Source organism: Cupressus sempervirens, chromosome 2 (genome assembly GCF_028749045.1).
Source record: "Cupressus sempervirens isolate cs-2001-9-10 chromosome 2, ASM2874904v1, whole genome shotgun sequence".
In the NCBI taxonomy this organism is placed as follows: Eukaryota; Viridiplantae; Streptophyta; class Pinopsida; order Cupressales; family Cupressaceae; genus Cupressus; species Cupressus sempervirens.
This window is the reverse complement of record NC_143119.1, coordinates 696,271,537-696,299,111: the sequence shown is the minus strand read 5'-3', so window position 1 is coordinate 696,299,111 and position 27,575 is coordinate 696,271,537.

The window sequence follows — 27,575 nt, the reverse complement described above, 5'->3', positions numbered from 1 at the left end:
AAAGTGAAATGGAAACAAGATATTTTTTCATTCAAGTGGGAGTAGGAGAATTATCCCCTTCAGGAGTACAATTCTCTCTAGCCATACTTTGACAATATTGGGAGAGTGGAGAGTCTGGTAGAAAAGGATTTCCACCATGAGGATGCTATTGAAGATCACTAGATGAATGCAACAAATGACTACAATGTCTACATATGGGGTTATTATAGGATGACTTTGTATCTAGTAGAGAAGGCTCTACTATTGAACATCCTTGAGGAGATAAGGAAATAGGATTCTAAGGAGTTACTAGGCCCCCTATTCAACTCAAACAAAATTGGCAAAAGACCCATTATGAATTATGAGGTTGATAGGGAGGAGGTCGATGATATTAATCATCAAACGAGGCATGTTGTCAAAATGATGAAAGATTGGATCAAGAAGCCTTTTTCACTTGATCCAGTACCTAACACAGTGATCTTTCATGCCCATGCCTTCCCAGAAAGAGGTAGAGGAAAGAAAGTAAAAATTCCTACCTTTGTAGCCCAGTCTATTATCAGGCCCGAGATAGTATACCAACTTGATCACCTAGTTGGATACTATCACCCTCCAAAAAGGAAGGGAAAGAAAATAAGAAAGAGGACCTCCCCTCAGAGAATTAAAATAGAATAGGCTAAAGAATAGGTGCCTCCCTAGTAGCAAGAAGAGAGTGCATAAGGGTCTCAAGATACTGGAGCTACTCAAGTCTAGGATGAACCTCAATTGCCTCCCATTATACCCAGCCAACCAGAAGAGGGAGAGATTGCACATGTCTCCATTCCTCCTATGTAAGAAGAGCTAGCTTCTCCTTTTGCCTCCAAGAAACAAAAGAAGAGGATTAAGATCTAAATGAAAAAGAGGCAAAGGGTCAATAGAAGATTGATGCCTTCCCCATCTATTCCTGAAACTATTCTAGAAGGGGATGAAGAGGAGGAAGAAGATGGATCAGAGGAGGAAGAGGAACAAGTACCCCTATAGGAAAGACCTTAGCTAGAAAGAGCCACTGAGCTATAAAGGAGAAAGAGTGCCATAGGTACCTCACCATCCACCCAAGAAAAACCCTTAGAACTCTTCTCTTCAAAAGATGAAGCACACCAGTGGGTGGATGAGTAGAGTGATGAGGGTGATGATATTTTTACAATGTTAGATTTTGATTTTATGCCCATAGGTATAAAGTTTATAAAGTTGATTAGGGATAAGATTAGGGACACCCCTATAGGTGAGCCTCAATAGGAAGACTGGACGCAAATGTTGTCAAATACATAGGGTCCTAATCTTACCCCCCCATCTCCACCATAAATTACTGTGGTCAATAAGGGCTCAGTTACTCCTCCACCTTAAAGTTTAGAAGAAGAGCAAGTTCAAAAGGAACCATCATTAGAAGAGGGACTAGAACAAATCATAATTGATGAAGTGTTGAAGGAGGGAAAAATGGTGGAATATTCTCAACCACCTTCCCAAGACATTGAGGTGCAAGCTACAAGATACATGGAGACTAAGGCTATAGAAGAGGATCCCTCACAATAGGAGGCGACTACAAGAAGAAGTGATAAGGGGAAGGAGGTAGTAGAACACGCCCCTTCATCCTTTAGAAGAAGGTCTTTAGCTGAGCACATCCCAAGAAGACTCCAGAAAAAAAAAATGAGGAGTACAAGACCTCAGTTCCATGCTACTAAGGAGGAGATTTTTGAGATTGTAGAAATTTTGAATAAACCCAAGTCCCCATCACATGAGGCAACACCTCTGGTGTTTGTCACCAGCACATAGAGCTAGGAATTGTTTGTGTAAGTGGTTGTTCCCCCTGAGGACACAAATGTAGAAATCCTTGGTCCCAAGGATTATCAATTGAAAGAGGTTATGTTGAGAAGACCTACACAGGATACAACCTGATTGATGGTAACAATGGGAGTCAAAGAGGTCTTAAAGAGCATGGGTCCAAACACTTTGATGATAGGTAGATATCTTAAAGAGATATCTAGCTGAAGTGGTTGGTCCTCTTGAACCCCAGCACCCAAAGGACACATTGAATACTGTTCTTAGAAAAGGGGGAGTGGTGTAGTTGGATCCATTTTTGAAAGCTTGTCAGCAGTGGCAGGAAATTCTTGAGGAGAAAGGTGTTTTGATAATTACAAAAAAATTGAAATTATTGTATGTTATGCAAGAGAATATGAATAAAATCGTAGCAATTTTGAAGCAAGACTTCAGTATTATGGATGAAGTGAGGGCCTGGAGTAAGGATTTACAAATTCTATGTAATGTCCCCTTTTTAGCATTTATAGCATGATGTTGTTGTTAGCCTATTTCCCCATGGTCCTGTAGGCTAACTAGGACATTAAAGGGACTTAGAGGCCATTTGGCCTAGATAGTTTCAATTACAAGTCTTTCTGAGGGGTTTTGAGGAAACTTTGGGCATACTTACTATTTATAGTAAGTCATCTTGGATATGGTCAGACATCCAGTGGTAGCAATATGCCAATGGTAATTGTTTAAAATCAACAAGAAGACTTGTTTATCATTGATAAGATTTTTTATTCATTGATAAAGCTATTTTATAAAGTTAAATTTAAATATTTAACTTTATTAATGCATAGACTATAGTTTGTGGGAAATATTCAAATTAAAAGAGTCCCCTTTATTTTATAACACATTGGAGACATAAGTTACATAAAGGGAATGATGTTTTATCCCACATTGAGAAAATGAAGGATTGAGCCCTTGTGACAACACTATAAAAGAAATAGAAGAGCTTCTTTTAAGTATGCTTGGAAATATCAAAGAAATTGGAAATTTTTTTGGAGATTATGTCTCAATAGTTTGAAGGACGAAATCCCTTCAAGCTCGAAATCTTGACGCCATTGAAAGATATGGTCTTAAGATTTAACATGGTAGCAGTCTAAAAAAGCAGATACGAAAAACTAGTCTAAAAAAGAAAAATCGAAAAAGCAGGCTGAAAAAGCAGTCCGTAAAAGCAGTTCGTAAAAGGAAAACCCAAAAAGTAGGCTGAAAAAGCAGTCCATAAAAGAAGTTCAAAAAACATCTCTAAAAAAGCAGTTCGAAAAAGAAAATTAGAAAAGCAAAGCAGAAGGGATAGCATTAAAGGAAATTATTACAGCCATCTACAACCAGGTTCCCTTGTTAGTATTGTTTTTAGGGCATTATAAGTTTTAGCTGTAAGTGTGCATTATACCAGCATTATCATTTTGTAATCCATGTAAATTCCAAAAGTCTTGGCCATATTTCATGAGCATTGTATTAGAAATTTCATTGCAATTAAGAAGATAATAGTTTTTGGTGTCATTTAAGCAATTCAATATCATTATTTATCAGCTATTAGTTTGCATACCAACTGTTTGTAAAAATCCCAGTTGGCTGTAGGTATTCATTTCTCATGCTTAGATCATATATATGCACTGAATATTGTCAAAATTAGTAGCACACTCATGTTAGTTCATTGTGTAGTCTATTTGGAGTCTTCTAGCACAAGATTCTCATTGGTGCAAATTGAAGAAAGAGTCATTTAAAGCCAGCTAAAATACTATATCAGTCATACGTCCCTTGCATGTGAATTGTTTGATGAAATTCCTTGAGCTTTCATCAACATTTTTGAGAGCAGATTTGAGGAGGGTCATTATAGTGGTACCAGAGCTTGCTTGCAAAGTGTTTGATGAAATGTCAAACAACTGAAGTATAAAGATTTTTGGTGTTTGAAGAAGTTATAACCTGTTGGGGTTATTACAGTGGTATCAGAGCGGTTTCCTGCCAGCCTGATTGGGTTATTTCAGATTGAATTCAATTATCAGTATGGCTTTAATAGGAGACAAGGATTTGGAAGAAAGAATGCACAATGTAAAGAAGAAATTAGATTTTCCATTTTATCAAACAAAGGACCTTCTAAGAACTTTGGAGGAGTTGGAAACTTATTTAGGCAAGTTTGATTAGTCAAGACCAGATGCTATGCAAATAGCTTTATCTCCAGCATTTGGTTCGTTGGTTAAGCCCCGATTATTGAGACATCATGATGAGGTAATAAGACTTACAGCTCTCTCTTGCATTAGTGAAATCATGAGGATAATAGCTAGCCTTGATTCTTATCATGATTAGATTATGAAAGAGGTACTTCATGCCATGGTAAAAAGCTTTGAAAAGTTGGACAACATTTGGGACCCTTATTTCACAAAGAGGGAAAGATTACTTGAAGTATTTGCAAGGTGTAGATTTCAAAATATTATGCTAGCAATTGGTTGTATTGGTGACATTCACAGGATGTTTAATACATTTTGGAATATTATGGACAAGTTTCATCCCAGCAGAGTATTGGGATCAATGCACTCCATCATGTTCACAGTCTTGTTTGAGGGGGAGGATGAAATTTCTAAACTTTTGGTAGAAGACTTATGGTTTGTTTGGACAAAAGAGAGGAATTTGTCACCTATGGAATGCACGTGGTTAAAGAGCCTGATTGATAGGCCTAAGGATCATACCTTCCCTATGGTAGGCAGAAACTTATATGAGGAGTTTAACAGACATGTTGATTCGATACAGGGAGACATTAGCATATCTTTAGGTAATGGTTTATTTGCATCATCTTCATAGTCAGAAGGGGTTAAAGATGTTATGTAGGTTGAGCCAGTTCCATTAGAAGGTGATATCATAGACACACCAAATTGCGTGATTGACATAGATAGTGATTTCAGTATAGTTGGATTGGATGAAGTTACTATAGTTGAGGATACTGTCATGTTTGAGAAGAGTACAGTTGATCAAAAGGTGTGCATTCATGACTTTGTTGAGAAATAGTACTAGGCACAATTAGATGCTTTGTCACATGAGGTTGAGGTTGGTAGAACTCCGCATGATTTGTCCAACCAGCTGAAGGTGAGCAAAGATAGTATTGTGACTTCATTATCTCATCATGATAAGATGCGGGATATGATAGAGGATCACATTCGGATGATTCAATTACAAGGTAGACATAAAGGAGTTCAAGCAAAGTCTTCTTGTGTTGACTTACAAGTAATTAGGGAAGGAATGGGAATGATGAAGTTGAGTTATTTACATCTTCTATCAGATCGTGACCGTCTTCTTAGCTTTTTCAAAGACTATTTAGATGCCTTGAGGAGGAAGTAGGAGGAAGTTGACAAGCTTTCTCATGAGCTTGAGGACACTCAAGCTTCTTTGGTGAATACTCCATTAGCATTATAGGACTAGGAGAGACATGGGATAAGCATGGCATGGAGTTGAGTTTAGTTTCATCTTGCACTCCTGATACTCAACTTTCTGTGGCGTGTAAATAATATGTGATCATTGATAATGTTGTGAGTTCATCTTGCATTCACATCTAGGATACAGGGACAATGTCAGATAGGTATGTGGAATTAGTTGGTATTGGTCATATTACTCAGTTGAGGAGTTTTCTTGAGTTACCAACTGATTCTAGTTTACGGATATGGACTCAAGATTATTTCATTGGCATTTGGGATTCAGTTGACTGGAGATCTTTAACACTTTTTGGTAGTAGTGATTGTTTGGGTGCTATCATGGATTTGATTAGTAGATTGCACAGTGTTGTCTTTTCTTGTGCTAGTAGCTTGTCTAATGTTGGTATTAGTTGTTATACACATCTATTGGGCTTTGTTCATATATCCAGTTGACCATTCTTGATGGAATGTGTTGATGATCTTTCATATCTTGCAGTGTGTACAGATGAGTCCCAGGATCATACTGGCATTGATGACATCCAGGAGGATGCAGTGGGTAGTTTTGAAGACTTAGCTTCCTTGGCAGCTTCTTGGTATAGACGAGTTGGACAACAGTGCTATAGACTTTGATACTCTGTATGTTGATATGAGCTTTGGAGTTGATTCACAGGATATGGATGGTAATACTCTAGAGACCAGTAAATTTGAGGATACTCCTTTAGATAGTGCGTCAGAGGAGGTTTTTAGGAGACAGTCTAGCTAGTGCCATTATGTGTCTAATTAGTTGAGAATTAGTGAGCAAGACATTGCTATCGCTTGCTAGTATTTTGATGCTGCTCATCAATTGTTAGCAGTTTATGGATGGGGTTCTCCTGCTAGTGATGAGCAGGGAGGCAGTTATCTTTCCTTGACAATGATCCACTCTTTATGGGAGGCTATTCGGATTCTAAGATAGAATATATGCAGTTGGTAGCTGGCAGAGATTATCTTATGGAGTGGGGGAGTACAGCATACGATGCATTATTGGCCAAGGAAGATGAGGTGAGTGAGCTTACTCAACAGCTCGAGGTGACTTTTGAGTTTCTTGAGAGTACACAGTTGGCTTTCAAGGAGTCACAATTTCATTTAAGTAAGGTGACCATGGAGTTAGAACAACTTTAGTCTTTACCAGATTCAATACAATCACAAATCATGGTGTCTGGTGATTCGTAGATGTTGATAGAGGTAGTGGAGATGAGGATATATCTATCTACGACACTAGTATTGGCATATTTGGTCCAATTTCACTGGAAGCAGGTTCAATTAAGTTGGGCATTGCAGTTGAGCATTGTGATATGTTTGACTTGGAGGGCACAAAGACTAGTGATGTTGTTTTTGATTCCACACTCTTGGCTATATCATCCTCTGACTTAGCTGATGATCAGTCACATTTGGTTGTATCACATCTGCAGGATGAGTCTTTGACTGGGATTGGTTCTTTTTACCAGCATTATACTGTAGGATATGTTCATTGATTTTCTTTTGATCTATGTATTGAGGAGTTGATGGAAGGAAGTTTTGGTTTGGGCTCTTATTTTTTCTATCTACTATGTAATGACTATTCACCATCAACAGTGCATGGGTGTTATGGTTATGAGATAGTGGCTAGTGATCTGTAGAGTTGTGTTAACTACAGTAGGTGTGTAGTGTGTGGATTCTCTCTATTTGGTGTAGTTTCATGTGGGAGTATTCATTGTTGTTTCTGAATTGTATTGTACATTCCACATAGGCTAGTGGGATGTGTTGATGGTATTTACTATGTTGGCAGTTTGGGTTATCTACTCTACTTGTGTTTTGATATTTTGATAGCTTGTTTCTCATGGGTTCCTGACTTTGGAGTTTGGGAGAGTTGTATTTTCCAATTTGATTATGGATTCCTCTTGGTTAATTTTCAAAAGTTCTTGTAGGAGCCTATGTTGACTGACAGCAGTATAGGTCATGACTACATTTGGGATCCAGGTGGATTGATTGGGTTGTTGTTCGACTATTGCTTGGGGACAAGCAATTTTGGGAAGGGCTGACTGTAATGTCCCCTTTTTAGCATTTATAGCATGATGTTGTTGTTAGCCTATTTCCCCATGATCTCGTAGGCTAACCAGGACATTAAAGGGACTTAGAGGCCATTTGGCCTAGATAGTTTCAGTTGCAGGTCTTTCTGAGGGGTTTTGAGGCAACTTTGGGCATACTTACTATTTATAGTAAGTCATCTTGGATATGGTCGGACATCCAATGGTAGTGATATGCCGATGGTCATTGTTTAAAATTGACAAGAAGACTTGTTTATCACTGATAAGATTTTTTATGCATTGATAAAGGTATTTTATAAAGTTAAATTCAAATATTTAACTTTATTAATGTATAGACTATAGTTTGTGGGAAATATTTAAATTAAAAGTCCCCTTTATTTTATAACACATTGGAGACATAAGTTACATAAAGGGAATGACGTTTTATCCCACATTGAGAAAATGAAGGATTAAGCCCTTGTGAGAACACTATAAAAGAAATGGAAGAGCTTCTTTTAAGTATGCTTGGAAATATCAAAGAAATTGGAAAATTTTCTGGAGATTATATCTTAATAGTTTGAAGGACAAAATCCCTTCAAGCTGGAAAACCTAATGCCATTGAAAGATATGGTCTTGAGATTTAACATGGTAGCAGTTCAAAAAAGAAGATACGAAAAAGCAGTCTGAAAAAGAAGAATCGAAAAAGTAGGCTAAAAAAGCAGTCCGTAAAAGTAGTCTGAAAAAGTAGACTAAAAAAAGCAAGCTGAAAAAGTAGCCCATAAAAGTAATTCAAAAAGCATCTCCGAAAAAGTAGTTCGAAAAAACAAATCAAAAAAGAAAAGTAGAAGGGGCAGCATTGAAGGAAATTATTACAGCCATCTACAACCAGGTTCCCTTGTTAGTATTGTTTTTAGGACATTATAAGTTTCAGCTATAAGTGTGCATTATACTAGCATTATCATTTTATAATCCATGTAAATGCCAAAAGTCTTGGCCATATTTCATGAGCATTTTATTAGAAATTTCATTGCAATTAAGAATATAATAGTTGCTGGTGTCATTTAAGCAATTCAATATCATTATTTATCAGCTAGTTAGTTTTCATTGTGTAGTGTATTTGGAGTCTTCTAGCACAAGATTCTCATTGATGCAAATTGAAGAAAGAGTCATTTAAAACCAGCTAAAATACTATATCAGTCATACGTCCCTTGCATGTGAATTGTTTGATGAAATTCCTTGAGCTTTCATCAGCATTTTTGAGAGCAGATTTGAGAAGGGTCATTACAGTGGTATCATAGCTTGCTTGCAAAGTGTTTGATGAAATGTCTAACAACTGAAGTACAAAGATTTTTGGTATTTGAAGAAGTTATAACCTATTGGGGTTATTACATTCTGCAAGCCATAAAGGGCCAAATATACTAGATTTTGATAGATGTATATATAGGAGAAGAGTTAGATATGATTGATGAATAGATAGAAAAAATAGCAGATAGCAATAAAGTAATGGAAACATTACATCAGGAGATTCAGTGGCCCAAGGACCAAGTTCAAGAGCAAATTTTGGAAGTAGAGAGACACTATAGCGATGCATGCTTGTATATTTTTGAAGATGAGGAAGGAGAAAAGTTGCTACCTATAGAGACAGTAGTGGAGAATTTTAGGAAGATTTTTGTGGAGATTGCTAATGATGAGGACATCCACCAAGCCTTCAGGACTTAAGAAGCATTGTTAGAATTGAATACCAAACTCAGGGATTTTGCTGACACCTGAATTGTAGTAGACAATTATAGACAAAAGATCAAGGACAAATATGAGGCTTTGGATTTATTGGATATAGCCAAAATTATTGAGGTTATAGAGAAATTTAAGGGCAAACCTCCAAACATAGCTTTGGGATGAAGAAGAACAAAACCTAGATGCCAGAATTTCAATTTTGACACATAATAAAATTTTGAAATTTTGGACCATTTTGAGGTGCGTAGCTCTATAGGTCCACAGCTCTATAGGTGCACATTTTTAGAAATGTTTTGCTGACAATTCATTGGCAGTTCAAAAGATAGAGCTTTCCATACATCAAAAACACATTCTGATGGCAATTTAACTCCTACAAATGCCTTGTGAAGGATCAGCTTCTATTTTTGAGACTTCTAGACACTTCCAATTTGACTTGGAGCTATCTCATTCTCTCTTCTCTCATATTTCTTTGTTTTTGACATGTAAAGGGTGATGCATCCAATTAATGAATAAAATATGGATGGAGTCCTACTAAACACTAGATTAATAGTTAGTTTGTATATAATTAGTTTGTTTTATTGTTTAAAAAGCATTTTATTGCTTGAAGATATCTCTCACTCTCAACACAAATTTAGGAGATGATTTCCTATAAATACCCCACTATAATATGTAATCAAAGCCGCCATTATTGTGCAATAAAATTATGGTTTTGGTGCTAACATTTGGAGTGTAGTGATTCTTGCCTAAATGTGTCATTGTTTTGTGAATTTTATTCATGGGATTGTGATTGAGCCAAAGATTTATTGCATTGTTTTTGGTTGTACAATCTTTTAGTTTTGGTGTTTGATATAGATTTATGAATTCCACTTATGTAACAAGTTTGAGAAGAAATCACCAAATTGTGCTTGTATAACTCTTTGTCTCACATGAGTGCACTTTTTGTGGCCTCATGATTTGATGAAGATTGAAACATCATTTGGTTATTAAAATTTCCCATCGACAATTGCATCAGTGGAATCTAGGAAGCGCTACTCTTGTTTTCATTGGTTATCCTCTAATATTTTCAAAAGCTTAACTTGTAGACGTGTTATTTTATGTAGCTTTTATCCATTAGGATTTCAATTTCATGTTATTTGTTTTGAATTTCATTTCATTTTCTTTAATGTTCTTGTTATTTTCTTTATTACCCCTTTTTCAAAATAGGACTTCACTTTAGTTGCATTGTTAGATTGCATTCATAAAAAACATAGTTTTCCTTTAGTGCTATTTTTGAAATAGTGTGCAGATTCTACATTCCATCCGAAATCAAATGAACCAGCAAAGGCCTCCTCATGAATATTCACATTTATCTTCAACTGTGTGGGTTCTAGTAGGTCACAAGACCACCCAAAACCTTGGAGTCGATTCAAAAAATTATGTTTTCAAGAGAGGAATTTGCAAGAATTCTTGTCATTTAACAATGTCTAAAATGACAACTCAATGCAAGTGGTGCTAGAAGGAGGGTAGCACTTTTAGATCTCGGAGAAAAGTAGAAAATTTGCCAAAGTTTTGAAAAAAAAAAATTTGCAATTCACACAAGTTCAAAAAAATTTCTAAGTTTTTGAGAAATTTAGGTGTGCAGCTCCATAGCTTTGTAGGTCTATAAGTACATAGGTTTGCAAATCCACAACTTTGCAGGTGCACAAAAGTCAAAGAGGTGAGAAAGTGTAATTCTGCAGAGTTGCACTTTTTCCAAAATTGATGTAAACTAGAGGATATTAATCCAAAATCTTCATTTTAGTGAGTGTTAAGATCTATGCCAAGTGCACATGAGTTTCTCAAGCTTACCCACTTCCGTAAACCATGTAGTGACAAGGGAATACCCTGAATTCAACCACTTTCATTTGAGCTTTCATCATCTTCTTCAACTCCACCTCCACTCTAACCACCTGGTGGACCACCACATATTCCAATAGCTACTCCTCAACAACCATCTTTAGGCCGACCAAACCCTCCAATGGCCTTTTTTGCAAACATCGTAGACTCACCAATAAACTTGAGAGGTGCACTCCATGACCTCCCTAATAATCCCAAGAAGTTTTGCCCAAGATTCATCTATGGTGAAACACAAACTACTGAAGATCATGTCAAGGTATTCAAGGAAATTTGCAACCGCAAGAAAGTTGCTAATGAGGATGTGGTTCTTCAATAATTCCCCTACTCTTTGGGCAAAATTGCCTTCAATTGGTACATTAATTTGCCACTTGGATGTATTGGAGATTGGGACACATTAAAAAAAAAATTCTTGGAACAATTCAAAACATTTATCAACCTATCTATGATACATCAACAATTCATATCAATTAAAAGGGACCCAACTATGATAGTTTCTCACTTCAACCATCACTTTCATATGGCATATAGCAAGCTAGAGACACCATACACTATACCAATTGAAGCTATTATTCAGATTTATCTAAATTCTATGGACCATCTTATTGTAATTTTTCTAAGAATACTCCCTTTAGAAAATATCAACACATTAGATAAAGTCTTTGCAAAGGCAATTACCTTCACTATGCAAGCTAATCCTAATGGAGGAGGATTAATGCTTCTAGCTCCAGCTATCAAAGCAATGCCAACATACCCTTTTGGAGTACCCATAATTCCTAGTCAGTTCATACCTATGAATCCAATTCCATTGCAATAGGCATCGACTCTGCAAAATCCTTCTCTAACGTATCTAGGGTTTGAACCTCTAAAAGTTTCCTTCTTTGAGCAAAAGGAAGTAGTACCCTCTGAAGCAAACAATGGTTTTATTTTTGAATTTGGTTAGATGAAAAAGACTATGTCTCAAATGAACAATGAACTGACTCATCTTAGGTTGTCTCAAGGACAAAACAACAACTTTCAAAGAAACAATGCTGGTCCTTACAACAACAATTATGGCCAGAATTATAATATGAACTTTAGTTGAAACAACAACAATAATGCAAGAAACAACAATGGACGAAACAACTTCAACCCTCTAGATCATAATAATGGCTTCCAAAGATAGAAATGACAATGGAACACTTAGTCGAATAATGGAAGCATTCTACTCTACAACAACAATAATAGTGTTCAATACATAGATATTAATTAGTATGACAACGGTCAGAATGTACACAACAATGTTGGTTTGTATTACAATGGGAATCAAGAGATGACTCAAAATTCACAAGTGAATGATAATTCTCCTCCTATGTAGTTTAATGTTATGTTACTAGAATCCTATAATTCCACCTAGAATGTGTAGGTAGAACAACCTACCAGTGAAGAGTTATCTTTTCCATTTAGTCAGGAACCTGATCTTTAACATGATGAGATGTTTTCTTTTTACAATGCCAATCAAAATACATATAATTTGAGAAATAGAAAGGAACCTTTGATGGATGGAATTCCTCCATCTTTACAACCAACTCCTCTCAACCTGAGAGAAAGTAACAATCTGACACCAGTTAGGCCACCATATGGAGGACAGCAAAATCACAACCTAGTGAATGTACCAATGATATTGAAGAATCTTGCTTGGTCTACTGAAAAGTATAACACTGTTGAAGACTTGAAATGAACCAAAGAAAACATGTCCATGTTTGACATGTTGCAAAATTTTCTACAACAACAAGATTGCCCATGAAGACTCTAGATCATATAAAGGTACTCAAAAATATGAATATTGTCCCTCAAAAGACAACATCTCAACAAGTCAACATTGTAGAAGCAATGCCCACTATGTTTAAAGACAAGGTTGAAGTATCCCCATTCTTGCTAAGCATTAGGATATACAGAAAGAACCTCCACAATTGCTTGATTGATTCAGGAGCCTCTTCTAATGTCATGCCACTATCAATAGCACAAAGGTTAGGGGTAAGTCCTCAACCTTCTAACTAGGTAGTGATACAGTTGGACAAAACAAAGGTGAAATTCATTGGTGTATTGAAAGATGTTTAGATATAATTGATAGTTAATCCCCAGATTCAAGATGTCATTCATATACATGTAGTAGAAATTCTAAAGATGTATGGGTTGATCTTGAGTAGATAATGGACAAAATTCTTAAGAGGATGGTTTTCTATGGATTTCACTCAGCTATGGTTACTATGGAAAGGATTGAACAATCAAATCAAGATAGATGCAGAACCCAAATTCAAGATAGCAATGCCTCGAATGAGATAGCATTCTTAAAAATTAGATTTGGGCTCATACAAGGTGATGGAATTTGATACTATTCCAATCAAAGCATCCCAAGATCAGGATAAGGAACTCAAGATATCAATCCCAAAGGATGAGATCATGACACAATTCATAGATAATAGGGTGACTAATTTGCAATGATTGAGAGAAGAAGTGGATCCTAGTATCTTATTCCTCCTAGGATTTTGTTGATTACACAAAGTTGGCCACTCTAAATTTGAATGCTCATCATGCCAAGAAGTGATTGTAATGGTGTTAACACATATGATGCATGGTAGAGACAATCAAATTCCAAGAAAGAGACTTGTGATAGATCAAAGTCCTATAAACTCAACTGAGTCGATAGAGAAGATTGAAGAGGTAAGTAAAGATCTAAATTTATCATATAGTGATAACTCTTCAAATGGTGGAGGTTTGTCTTCTCCTCCCCTAGGAATGATCAAGATTTAGAGAAGAAGAAGGTACATGAAAGGCCAAGGGTGAACTTCGATTATCATTCATCCTGAACCCAAAATTGATGAAATTAAAGAATTAATAGAGGAAATTCAATACAAACAAGAAAAACATACATTTCCTCTATCAACTTGTTACAATGGGGATTCATCAAGTCCACCCTATGAGAAGTTGCAATGGGTTCCCAAGAAACAACATTTAAACTCTCAAGTGAAAGAAAAGTTAAGAAAAAATGAACACAAGGTTAAAAGGCCCAAGGAAGATCTAATTTGAACAATTCATTTTGATAGTTCTGGGTGCAAATTAGGGGTTGGAGTAGGTATATAATTGGTTAATACAAAGGGTAAGTCTTTTTACATAGCATATTGATTACCATTTAGATGTACTAACAATACTATAGAATATTGTTAGTGAATAGATTGTCCTGCCTTAAAGAAACATACAAACATGACCCTAAATACCCAAGTGACGGGATTAACCACACCAATAGTTGGAGAGGTTATCATGGGTTGATAACCTTCCTCTAAATTTTTATCGGGTACAATTCCCCATACAAGATATTCAATGAATGAAATGTGAGTGCTTTTTCCATAAATCACGAAAGGGTATCAAACATCTACTCGTAAAAATAATGTAGATGCAGGAAAAACTAAATAACTACAAGAAATTAAATGGTAAATGACACAAAGTCCATTCACCCTAACATGCTAGAAAGACGAAATCAAGAAATGCATTCTCCATCTTCTTGAGAAAGTGTAGAAATGAAAATATGGAGATATAACAGCATATTTCAGAGAAAACTAAAGTGACACAAAGATCACAATTAGTGGAAAGTAATTTCTCAAACTCAAAGTTTTGGCAAACAATTAACTTTCAAGTATCCCTCCTCCAAAAGCATAAAAATGCATTGATATTACAATCACCATTAATAAAATCTTGAGGTTTTCTTTGCATTTAAAACAAAATACAACTCTCTTGACACATAGTTCAAAAAGAAGTGAAGGAAAACCCCGGCTCTGCTCATCATGACTTGCACAAGAAAATGGATTAATGCTGGAAACAAAATCTGGAAATTCTTTCCTCTTGGTCGTAGCACCCATTCTGTAGTCCCAGAGAGAAAAGATTTTCCCCCTGCTAACAGCACATAGTCTGTAGCTTTCAGAAGTGAAAGTGGAACCCCTTTTCTGTCTTTTTCTGCTCCTTTTATCCTTTCCTGTGGTCGATTCCCCTTTCGGTTTTTGCATAACTGATTCTTTTTAAAATCCTCTTTTCATATTCCCAAAGAATTTATTTTCCTTCCATTAGTTTTCCTTGATAAACTTTATTTAAAGTTTATGTTTTTCCCACCACTACGATGACTTCTCAACTTTTATCTCTGTAAGGTCAAATCATCTCTAGTTATTCAAAACTAATTCTTGAAATTGCTCCCTTTTTACTACCTGATTGTCATCAGCTTTTTCCCATCATCATATGATATTTAAACACCATTCCCCACTAATGATGATATAATGTTTATAAAATATTATAATATTTTTTTCTTCTTTCTAAGTTTCTGTCCACGACACCTGTCAAATGGTTCTTCAGATCTTGATTAACAATTTCCCAATTTTGTGGCCTTTGTAACCGATAAATTTATATCTCATGATCTGATGATGTTCCAGTAATGATAATTATCGGCCTTTGGTGCTCGAGTAACAAGATCAAACTCTCTTACCTTCTGAAGATGCTCTAGTTTTATTATCAATTTGAATGCAAGCACATTGCTCAGCCTATGATATCTTTCTTCAACCCGATATACATTTGGAGTAATCGGAATACACTCAAGAAACTGAGCTTTTCCGTATATGTTCTTTGAAACAAGCTTGAACTTAACAGGAAGATACGACCAAGCTATATTTCCCAAATCTATTTGGCAAAATTTGTACCTTTTCCATTATCAAAGAAAGACCATATAAATTGAGTCTCTTGATATCTTTGGAATCTTCAAAGAGCCAGGTCTCTTTCCTTCAACCATTGGTGAGCAACATAACTTATCTTAGTGTTGGCCTTCTATCATTTACTACGTGGCTTCATTCCAAACCTATGATGAAATATTATTACCTGCTATTAGAAGGCCATGGCTTTGGTGAAGATTTCCAATCTATTGAATAGGATGGAGCGTGATCAGTTTTATCACAACAAACTGTCTACCCTTGAGAATTCCTCCATTGCATTACCCTAGCCATGGGTGCATTCCCAACCCACGTCCTTTGGTATAGATACTTTTGTCTTGACATGGCATCAAGGAACTCATGCATTGTCAATTTTCTTCAAATTTTCCATGATTTATAAGATCACCCCTCATGACTGCATGGCCATTATATTTATTTCTACTTCCACATGTAGCCTTTCAAGCTTATCATAATGTTATCACCTGTGAAAAAGCTAGTGGGCTATTAGGAGAGTAACTCGATATTCATTAAAAGTGACCTCGGTTTCCTATCACCATTACATCTATTACAATCACATTGCGTGTTTGAGTGCTCCAACTAGACACCTACATGAAACACCAATCTGCAACTTCTATGACTTGTGGCATCATCAGATTTGTACCCGTCTTCAACCGAACAACTTGACTAATCATTTTCATGCATATTTTATACATCGAGTTCAATGAATTCCTTGCACTTTTGTCTATCATGGCTTGATAATGTATTTAATACTGTTGTCATCACAGTTTTCTAATCTTAATCTATGAAGCCCATCACGATCACCCTTAATCAGATTGTGTGATGTAAGGACCTGATGAGGATACGAGTAGCTTCGTTGATGTTCGCAAAATCATTTAATTATCAATCATTCAATTCTGTTGATACTTCTATCAAGCTTAGGGCCTAGTATAAGGGCTTATTTAGACCATCTCTCTAACCCCTAATACCAATGTGACCATTACATATGCATCATGCTCTGTTTTATATTTGGGTGCCTTGATATGCATGTTAACTTGGAATTATAGACCATGGAAATTTGTTCTCACAAAGTTGCTCTATCCAATTTTGAACTATAACCTTGTGGCTTCTAATATAAAAATCTTGACTTTGAGATTCCCTCTTGGAGTGGACACTCTTGTCTCTGACTAAATCCGTGAACCCTTTGAGTCATCAGAACTTTTCCAAACTTCTAAGCTTGATATTTTGAAAAGGACTGCACTTTTGAACTAAGGAACTCACTCCTTGAATTATATTTTTAATCTATGAAGACTTTGATTAGCTTTAATAAGATACTCGAACTGGTTTGATCTTAGGAGAAACTCATCAAGTCACTTTGAACCCAAATTGAAATGTCCCTCTAAAGCAATGAAATGTGACTTGAACCACAGATTGTTGAACTCAAGTGAGTCAGAAATAAACCTTTGAATCTGAACCATTTAATCAGGGCCGAGATTGAAAACTTGAAATAGCCCTGAACTAGAAATTGCAAACTGCATTTCTGAACGTGAATAATGAATTCAGATAGAATTCTAAGCGTTTTTGAGCTTGCCAATCTGCATTTTGAACTACTTCGGGCTATTGAACCATTTTGAACCAATTCAAACCAATGAATGTGAAATTTGTTTGAACTGAAACTGCAAGATGCTTGTATGAACCATTGAACTACTTTGAACTACTGAAACATTTTGAACCACTGCATCTGAACTTCATCTTAATTTGCACCCTTGCACTTTCTTGAAGTCATGGGACTAACGAGAGCTAAACCTGGAGTATGCATTGAGACAAAATTTTGAACCTTTTCAACCAATCTGCACTTTTGAACCCATTTGAATCACTTTGAACTACTTCAAACTGAAGTTCAAAGTGGTTCAAAAACTCTATATTTGAAATTTTGAAACTGAGGCCATATTGGCTACTAACAAATATGAAGCATTGATCTGAGGACTTCTCTTTGCACTCAAGAAAGGAGTTAGGGCCCTCATAATTGAAGGAGATTTTTAGTTGGTTATTTAGCATGTAAAATCATTATACTCTTCCAATGAAAAAAGGCTACTTTCTTATAGGAAGAGGGTATGGGATTTACTGGATGGTTTTAAATCTTTAAACATAAGGTCCATTCCAAGGAGGAAGAACATGGTGGTAGATGCTCTCACTATTTTAGTAAGTGCATTACAACTAGTTGAAAGAATGATGTTGAAAATATTTTTAGTGGAGTTGGTTGTAGCCCCATCTATTCTGGAAAATATTATCAACTTTCAAGTCTTTCAGGATGATCAACACATACTTGAATTTATCATGTACAATGGTCATTTTAAAGGGCAAGAAATTGATGACAATCTGGATGGCAAGCCTAAAGATGATGAACTTGAAGGTGAAAATGAGATCCTAAATTTAAAGACTAACACTATTCCCAAGGGGTTGGTTGAGTTAGAATGCATTTTTGATAGCGATGAATCAACACTTAATAAAAGGACAATCCAAGAAAAGGGTATCGAGGAGTGTGATAAATATATCTTGGGAACAGAAGAAGAGCTAAGGATGGTTTGAATAGGGAAAGCATGCAATGCACAAGAAAGGGAAGAAATTCTCAAGTTTCTTATTAAGTATAAGGATGTCATTACTTGGAGCTTTGAAGAATTAAATACATATGATCTTGAGATTGTAATACATGACATCCCATTGAAACCAGATGCTAAGCCTTTTCAAAAAAGGAAAAGACCAGTTAATCCTATCATTGAACCACTAATAATGAAAGAAGTTAAGAAGTTGTTGGATGCAAAGATCATATCTCCCATTTTCCATTCTACATGGGTGGCTAATTTGGTTCCTATGCAAAATAAGACTAGAGAGATTCACCTTTGTGTTGATTTTCATAACTTGAACCTGGCATCTCAAAAGGACAATTATCCTCTACCCTCACTTGATGAAGTTCTACAAATTGTAAATGGTTCAAAAATGATGTCTTTCCTAGATAGATATTTAGGATATAATTAGGTGATAGTTGAAGAAGAAGATCGACTAAAGACAACTTTCACAAATAAATGTGGAACTTTTTCTTATAGGAGAATGCCTTTCAGACTGATTAATGCAGGGGCTACATTTCAGCAAGCCATGGATGAAGCTTTTAAGGGATTGGTAAATAAGTGTATAGTCACACTAATACATTTGGTACCAAATTGCAATGGCAGTGTCATTGCAGTTTTTCCATCACAACCTTGTTGTCGTCGCAATTGCAACGGTCTATTGTCCCAATTGTGACAACGACAAGGTTGTGACAAAAAAACTGCAACGGCACTGCCATTGCAATTTGGTACCAAATGTATTAGTGTCATATACATGGATGATTTAACCATCTTTTCAAAAGATCAAAGAACTCACATTGTTGATTTAAGGTGGGTATCCAATAGATGTCATAGAGATGGCATATCCCTCAATCCCAAGAAATGTTCATTTGGGTTTACTAAAGGAAACCTCTTGGGTCATATCATTTCTAAAGTTGGGATCTCCATTGATCTTGATAGGGTCAAAGCCATTCTAAAATTATCACCTCCCCACAATCGAAAGGAACTAAATTTTTTTTCAAAAAGATAAGTTTTGTGTGGAAATTCATAAGTAGATTTGTAAAAATAGTTCATCCCCTTAATGATTCACTCAAAAAGGGGGCTAAGATGAAATGGGTTCCTGAATTAAGAAATCATTCAAAGATATATATCGAAGTGGTCATTTCTATGGCTCTAGTCTTAGTAGGTCCTGATTATGAGTTACCTTTTAAGATTTATTCCTTTGCTTTAGAACACCCTTTTACATGGATCCTAACACAAAAGAAATAAAAGGAAGATGAAAGATGAATTTATTTCATTAGTTGCCCTCTAAAGAATGCCAAGTTAAAATACTCAAACCTTGATAAACAATCCTTCACATTAATCAAGGTTGTCAAGAAGTTCCATCATTACAAACTAAGAAATAAGGTATATGCAATTATACTTGATCCAATGATAAGGATGCTTTTGATGCAGAATGAACTTGGTGAAAGGGAAGGTAAATGGATGGCCATACTTCAAGAATTTGATCTTGAAATTCAACCTATGAGATTAGTAAGAGGTCAAGGATTGTCAAAAATGATAGTTGATAACCAGGACAGAAATGAAAAGGAATTCAAGTTTGACAGTGAAAAAAATGAGGAAAATCAAAATAAAAAGATTGTATTTCAAGTTGATATTGGTCAAGGAGTGGCGATAGACATTTGGTATCAAGACATTATTTATTATCTTCTACAAGACCAATGTCCCAGTTTGATGAATAGTTCACAACATAGGGGACTCAAAATGAAGTGTGAATCCTACATGCTACATGACAACAAGTTGTATAAGAGAAATTATGAAGGGATTTATTTGAAATGCTTAGGCCATGAAGAAGAAAAGGAAGTCTTAGAACATTTTCATGATAAGTATGATACAAGACATGGTTCAATAGAAGCAACAACTCACATGATTTTAAGATCAGGTTATTTTTTCCCTCAATATTCAAAGAAACTTTTGAATATGTGTGTTCTTGCCATATATGTCAAACTAGTGCTAATAGAGAGAGGCACCCGACAATGCCATTACAATCAGTGTACAAGGTGTGCCCCTTCGCAAAGTGGGGGCTTGATTTTATTGGTCTGGTCAATCCACCATCATCAATTGGACATGCATTTATTCTCATACCTACAGATTACTACACATGATGGACAGAAGCAAAAACATTCAAAAATTGCACTGCTAAGGTTGTAGCAGACTTCTTGGAAGAACACATTGTTACTAGATTTAGAATTCCTTTTGCCCTTGTATGCAATGATGAGTCTTCTTTTACATCTACATTCTTTACCCAGTGGGCATTTGAGAATAAAGTCATTGTCAAGTTCTCTTCAAATCATTAACCACAAGGAAATGGGGTAGCAGAATCTACAAACAAGAACTTGATCACAGTAATAAGACGATTGTTGAAGGAGAATCCTAGGGATTAGCATACGCAACTCAAATATGCCTTATGGAAAAATTGAGTGAGAGTCAAAAATGCTTTGGGGACTTCTCCATATTTTCTTGTCTATGGACAAGAACCAGTGTTACCACTTAACCTCTGGATTCCTATTTTGAAATTCATGACTAGGTATACTGAAGATGCTAACAAAGTACAAATCAAATTGATGAATCTTTTAGAGATGGATGAAAAATAGATGGCTATATTGGAGCATATGGCTAAACATCAAGCTATTTTGAAAAGATGGTTTGACAAGAGGGCCATGATTAAATCATTTAGGATTTTTGACCTTGTTCTACTTTGGGATAAGGTGAAAGAAAAGCTGGGCAATCATACCAAGTTTGAATGCTTGTGGATGAGCCTTATTAGATTGCAAAAATTCTCGAAGAAAACACTTTTAGGCTCAATTCCTTATAGGGGGAATTTCTTCCCTTGCCTGTAAATGAGTAGTTTTTGAAGCCTAAAAATAAAAATAGTTAGATTTTATTTCTACATTTAGCTTAGATTTTTATTCCTGCAAGTGTGTTTTTCTTTCATGTTGTGTTTTTTCTTTCAATTGTGTGTTACTTTTCAAAGTTGTGTCAGTCTTGGGAGTAAGGTTTATTTGAGACTTTCTCTCAAGATTTTACTAACCACTCTTTGGTTCTGATTTTAGGAAGAGGTATTTCTTTGTCAAAACATTTGGATGATTGTGTGTCTTATACCAACCAAGCAATAGACATTCCTTGTGGAAATAGGGGATTTTCAGTCTAGAAATTAGGAGTCTAGACCAAAAAGGTCTCAACACTTTGCAAATTTAAAATTTGATTATTTTAGGTTCTTTTCAATTGATGTCAAAGATGACAAAGGGCGATCCAAACTCCGAATGGTTCAAATAGGAGGGGTCTTCTCGAAAGGTTGCTAAGATTATTGTTTGACGTGAGAGTTTCTAAAAAAATATTCCAAAAGAGGAATGCAAGGGATGTTCACAAGAGATCGAATCCAAGGAATGACACTAATGTCTTGATTACACAGTCTAAATGTAGTCAAGATACAGAAGATTAAAAAAAAAATTTTAAAAAATACAATGTTAAGACTAAAGGATTCTAAAGATTTGAAATGGCAAAAAGATATGTTTTCCAAAGAAAATTATCTTGTATCCAAAACATTTTTCATCAAAAATACATGGAGTGATCATTCAAAATTTCTAGAAAGTTAAAAGAAAGTGACACCCCACAAAGAGCCCTCAAACTAATGCTCTCATCTAATCAAGCAAATGATCGATAAATAGCCTTCATAGAGATTCTAAATGAATAAGTCAGGATGAGTGGAAGATTGTTTTTGAGTTGTCAGAAAACTTTGATAGACTACATCCTAAAATGTCAAAGGGAATGAATACACAAATCACACACTGAGCTTGAGGGTTTTGAATTTTGGGATTTTGATTGCAAAGTCATCTAAAATATGTTTGAGATGTTCAAAGTTCGGTTGATGTTTGACACACGTTGGAAGAATGTTTGCTGATGAAGAAATGCCTTGGTCATTTCTTCCTTTTTTTGGGGCTATTTGTTGTGGTCCCACAACACATGCCCCATTCTGCACTAGGAATGGTGACCCCCTACTTTATTTGGATTCTTAAACTCATAGTTTCAGATTTGAGAAAATGTTAGAGTCAAAAAATCACAAAAAAAATCAAAAAATTGAAAATTCAAAAGACTATAAAACAAAAAACAAAAAATTCAAAAAAAATTGGAAAAATCGAAGTCAAGAAAATATATAAAATTTGAAAAAATAATTAAAAAATAATAATATTTTTGTGCACATAGCCTGCGAGGTGCACATCACATGCCCACACAAGGGCACAATGTGCACCCTACATGCCTATAAGGTTATAAAACCCCAGCACACCCCCCCCCCCCCCCCCCCCCCCACAAACTTCACCACTTTAATTATTGCATTTTGGTTTTGGGTCATTGCACAACACCAAAGGTGCATTCAAGTTTTTTAATATCCACACACCCATTTTTACATGGTGCCCCATGTTCTCAAAACACAGTGCTACACACTGCTCACAACATGGCACCACACACCCTCCACAACATGGCATCGTGCACCTCTCACAACATCAGCACTGCATGCCCAATAAACTTTGGTGCCACACACCCACCACACATCGCGAGCCCTTTGGCAACTCTCACCCACTTCCAACATTAGTTTCAGGCACCCAGTATGCCATTGCAGCCCTTTGGTGCCACATGTTGTGGCCCTTGAATGTCTGGCACTGCATGCTGCATGTCATTTGAAACCCCGCGCGTGCCCTTTTTGCCACACATTGTGCTCTCACTAATGCTCACGCATACACTTTTGCCCACACATTTCTCAATCTCTCCAATAAACCCTAAATAAATAAAATTATATATATATATATATATAAAAGAAAAACATTTTAAAAATAGAAATAAAAAATAAAAAATATATAGTAATAAGATGAAACAATGGATTTAAAAAATAAAAAAACCCAAATTGGGCATTTCATTTTGTTTCTATAGTTTTTTTTAAGGCATTTGCATTTTTTTTATTTCCAAGTTTTTTTGTTTTTTAGCTAATAAAGTTTCCTTTTCTTGTGACATGTAGAGATGAAATGGCACCCAAGCCCATCATTTTCAAGCTTCAAGGTGTACCCTCAAAATCAAGATTTCATGATGATCACACATAAATCAAAGATACTAAGTTGGGACATACTAACTTAGGAGAATTCCTTAGATTATGCAACAAACCAATGGAGAGATCTGCATTAGTATCCTCACTTATTCATTCTTGGTTGGTGGGCATAGCTTCACATCTCATATCAGTATAGTTAGTAGAACTAATCATGACACTAGCTCAACATTTTGTTTCTGAAAAGAGAGTGATCAAAAGCATCATTGGACAGGTTGTGTTGGATTTATGATCTGACAATGTTGAGAGGGTCTTCCATCTCCCAAGAGAAGATCAATCCATTAGACTCTCATATGAAGTAGCTGAGAGATGGTATAGGGAACACCAAAAAGAGGTGATGGAAGTCATCCAATCCTCATACCTCATTGAGAAGACTCCTTTAGGTAGGATCACAGGGAAAGTGGATATGACTCGGGGATATATGAAGGAAGATATTGGTTACTAAATTATTCTTCAGAGTAGAGTCATGGTTTTACCTACTACAAGTCACCTCAATATCTTCATGATTATCTTTATTGAAATAATTAGGTTAGCAAAGATACCTTTGGACTGGGCCACCACACTAAGTGAAAACTTGTGTGAGCAATTGGGGGCAGTAAAAGATAAGAATAAGTTCTATATGACTTCTTACATGGTATACCTACTTGCAACAAGGGTGACAAACTACCCCAATTTGTACAAGAAGGGCAGTAGGTAAGATACAAATGCCTAGCCATACATTGTTTACCCTCAGCTAGTAAAAAAGAAGCTCTTAGCATAGAGAAAGGATTATTGAATCGTGAATGATGCATTTGTTTTTGCAATAATCTTATTCATTAAGGAAGATAATGGAAAGAGGCTATCTGATTAAGAAAAAGCATAGATTATGATTCTTGGAGCCTACTTCAACCAGTTCAAAATGTTCACATATCTATGGGTAGTTAGTGCCTCCATCAATCCTAAGAAGTTCTCAAGATATCCAAGTGACAAAATAGTGCTATTGTAGATTGCCCAACAAATTGAGTCGACATATGAGAAGATAAAGAGACAATGGAGACCTTGCTAAACATGACTCTTGGTCATTGGACCATATTAGGTGAAATGGAAACAAGACATTTTTTCATTCAAATAGGAGTGGGAGAGTTATCCCCTTAAGGAGTACCACTCTCACCAACCATACTTTGACAATATTGGGAGAGTGGAGAGTCTGGCAGGAAAGGAATTCCACCATGAGGATGTTGTTGAAGATCATTGAATGAACACAAAAAATGACTACGATGTCCACAAAAGGGATTATTGTAGGATGACTTTGTATCTAGTAGAGAAGGCTCTCTAATTGAACATCTTGTAGGAGATAAGATAGTAGGATTCTAAGGAGTTACTAGACCCCTTGTTCAACTCAGACAAAATTGGTGAAAGACCCATTATGAATGTTGAGGTCAATAGGGAGGAGGCTGATGATATTAATCATTAGGTGAGGCATGTCATCCAAATGAAAAGATTAGATCAAGAAGCCTTTTCCACTTGATCCAATACTAACACAGTGAGCTTTCATGTGCATGCCCACCTAGAAAGAGGTAGAGGGAAGAAAGTAACAATTCCTACCTTTGTGGCATAGTCTCCTATCAGGTCTAAGAGAGTATACCATCTTGATCACCTAGTTGGATACTATCACCCTTTGGAAAGGAAGGGAAAGAACAAAAGAAAGAGGACCTCCCCTTAGAGAATTCAAACAAAACAAGCTGAAGAATAGGCACCTCCCTAGTAGCAAGAAGAGAGTGCACAAGGGTCCCAAGATACTAGATCTACTCAAGTCCAAGATGAAACTCAATTGTCTCCCATTGTGCCCAACCAACTAGAAGAGGGAGACATTCCACAAGTCTCCATTCCTCTTGTGCATGAAGAGCTAGCTTCTCCTTCTACCTCCAAGAAAAAAAAAAGAGGATTAAGATCTGGATGAAAAAGAGGCAAAGGGTCAATAGAAAATTGGTGACTTCCCCATCTATTCCCAAAACCATTCTGAAATGGGACAAAGAGGAGGAAGAAGAAGAATTAGAAGAGGAAGAGGAACAAGTGCCCCTATAGGGAAGAACTTGGCTAGCAAGAGCCACTGAGCTACAAAGGAGAAAGAATTCCACAGGTACTTCACCATCCACCCAAGCAGAGCCCTTAGAACTCTCTTCTTTGAAAGATGAAGGAAAATATTGGGTGGATGAGTAGGGTGATGAGGGCGATGATGTTTTTACAATGTTAGATTTTAATTTTATGCCCATAGGTATAAAGCTGATTGGGGGTAAGATCAAGGAAACCCCCACAGGTGAACCTCAATAGGAAGACTGGATGCAGATGTTGCCAAATACACAGGGTCCTAATCTTACTCCCCCATCTCCACTGCCAATTACAGTGGTCAATAAGGGCTCATTTACTCCTCCACCTCTAATTTCAACAGAAGAGTTCATTCATAAAGGAACCATCACATGAGGAAGGACCAAAAAAAATCATAACTTATGAAGTATTGAAGGAGGGAAAAATGGTGGAATATTCTCAACCAGCTTCCCAAGACAATGAGGTGCAAGCTATAACATCCATAGAGACTAAGGCTACAGAAGAGGAGCCCTCACAATAGGAGGCAACTCCAAGTAGGAGTGATAAGGAGAAGGAGGTAGTAGAGCACACCCCTTCATCCTCTAGATGAGGGTCTTTAGTTAAGTACATGCCAAGATGGCTCCATAAAGAAATAATGAGGAGTAAAAGACCTCAATTTTGTGCTATTGAGGATGACATTTTTGAGATTGTAGAAATTTTGAATAAACCTGAGTCCACATCACATGAGGCAACACCATTGGCATTTGTCACCAAAACATAGATTCAAGAATTGTTTGCACAAGTGGCTATTCGCCTCTAGGACATGGATGTAGAAGGCCTTGGTCCCAAGGATTATTAATTGAAAGATGTTATCTTGGGAAGACCTACATAGGATACAACCCAATTGATGGTAACTATGGGATTCAAAGAGGTCTTAAAGAGCATGGGACAAGATGAGGTTGAACTCCAAACACTTTGAATGTAGGTAGAATTCCTAAAGGGATATCTAGCAGAAGTGGTTGGTCCTCTTGATCCGAAGCACCCCGAGGACACATTGAATACCATTCTTAGAGAAAGGGGAGCAATGCAGTTGGATCCATTTTTGAAAGCCTGACAGTAGTGGTGGGAAAGTCTTGAGGAGAAATGTGTTTTGATAATTACAGGAAATTTGAAGTTACTGCATGCTATGTAGGAGAATGTGAATAAGATCATAGCAATTTTGAAGTAGGACTTCAATATTATGGATAAAGTGAGGGCCTAGAGTAAGGATTTACAAACTCTACAAGCCATAAAGGGCCAAAGATACCAAATTTTGATAGATGTATACACAAGAGAAGAGTTAGATATGATTGATGACTAGATAGAGAAAATAGTAGATAACAATAAAGTAATAGAAACATTACATCAGGAGATTCATTGGCTCAAGGACCAAGCTTGAGAGAATTTTTTTGAAGCAAAGACACACTATAGCAATGCATTCTTGGATTTTTTAAAGATGAGGAATGAGAAAAGTTGCTACCTATAGAGACAGTAGTGGAGAATTTTAGGAAGATTTTTGTGGAGGTTGCTAATGATGAGGACATCCTACAAGCCTTTAGGATTGAAGAAGCATTGTTAGAATTGGATACCAAACTTGGGGATTTTGTTGACACTTGAATTAAGGTAAAAAATTATAGACAAAAGGTCAAGGAAAAATATGAGGCTTTGGATTTACTAGATGTGGCCAAAATTACTGAGATTATAGAGAAATTCAAGGGCAAACATCCAAACATAGCTTTGGGATGAAGAAGAACTTAACCCAGATGCCAAAATTTCAATTTTGACACATAGTAAAATTTTGAGATTTTGGACCATTTTGAGGTGCTTAGGTCTGCAAGTCCACAGGTACATAGGTCCACAACTATGTAGCTCTATATGTGCACATTTTCAAAAAGGTTATGTTGATAGTTAACTGCTAGTTCCAAAAATAGAGCTTTCCATACATTAGAAATGCATTCTAACGATAATTTAACTCCTACAAATTCCTTATGAAGAATCAGCTTCTATTTTTCACAATTCCACTTTGACTTGGAGCTATCTCATTCTCTCTTCTCTCATATTTCTTTGTTTTTGACATGTAAAGACTCATGCATCCAATTAATGAATAAAATATGGATGGATTC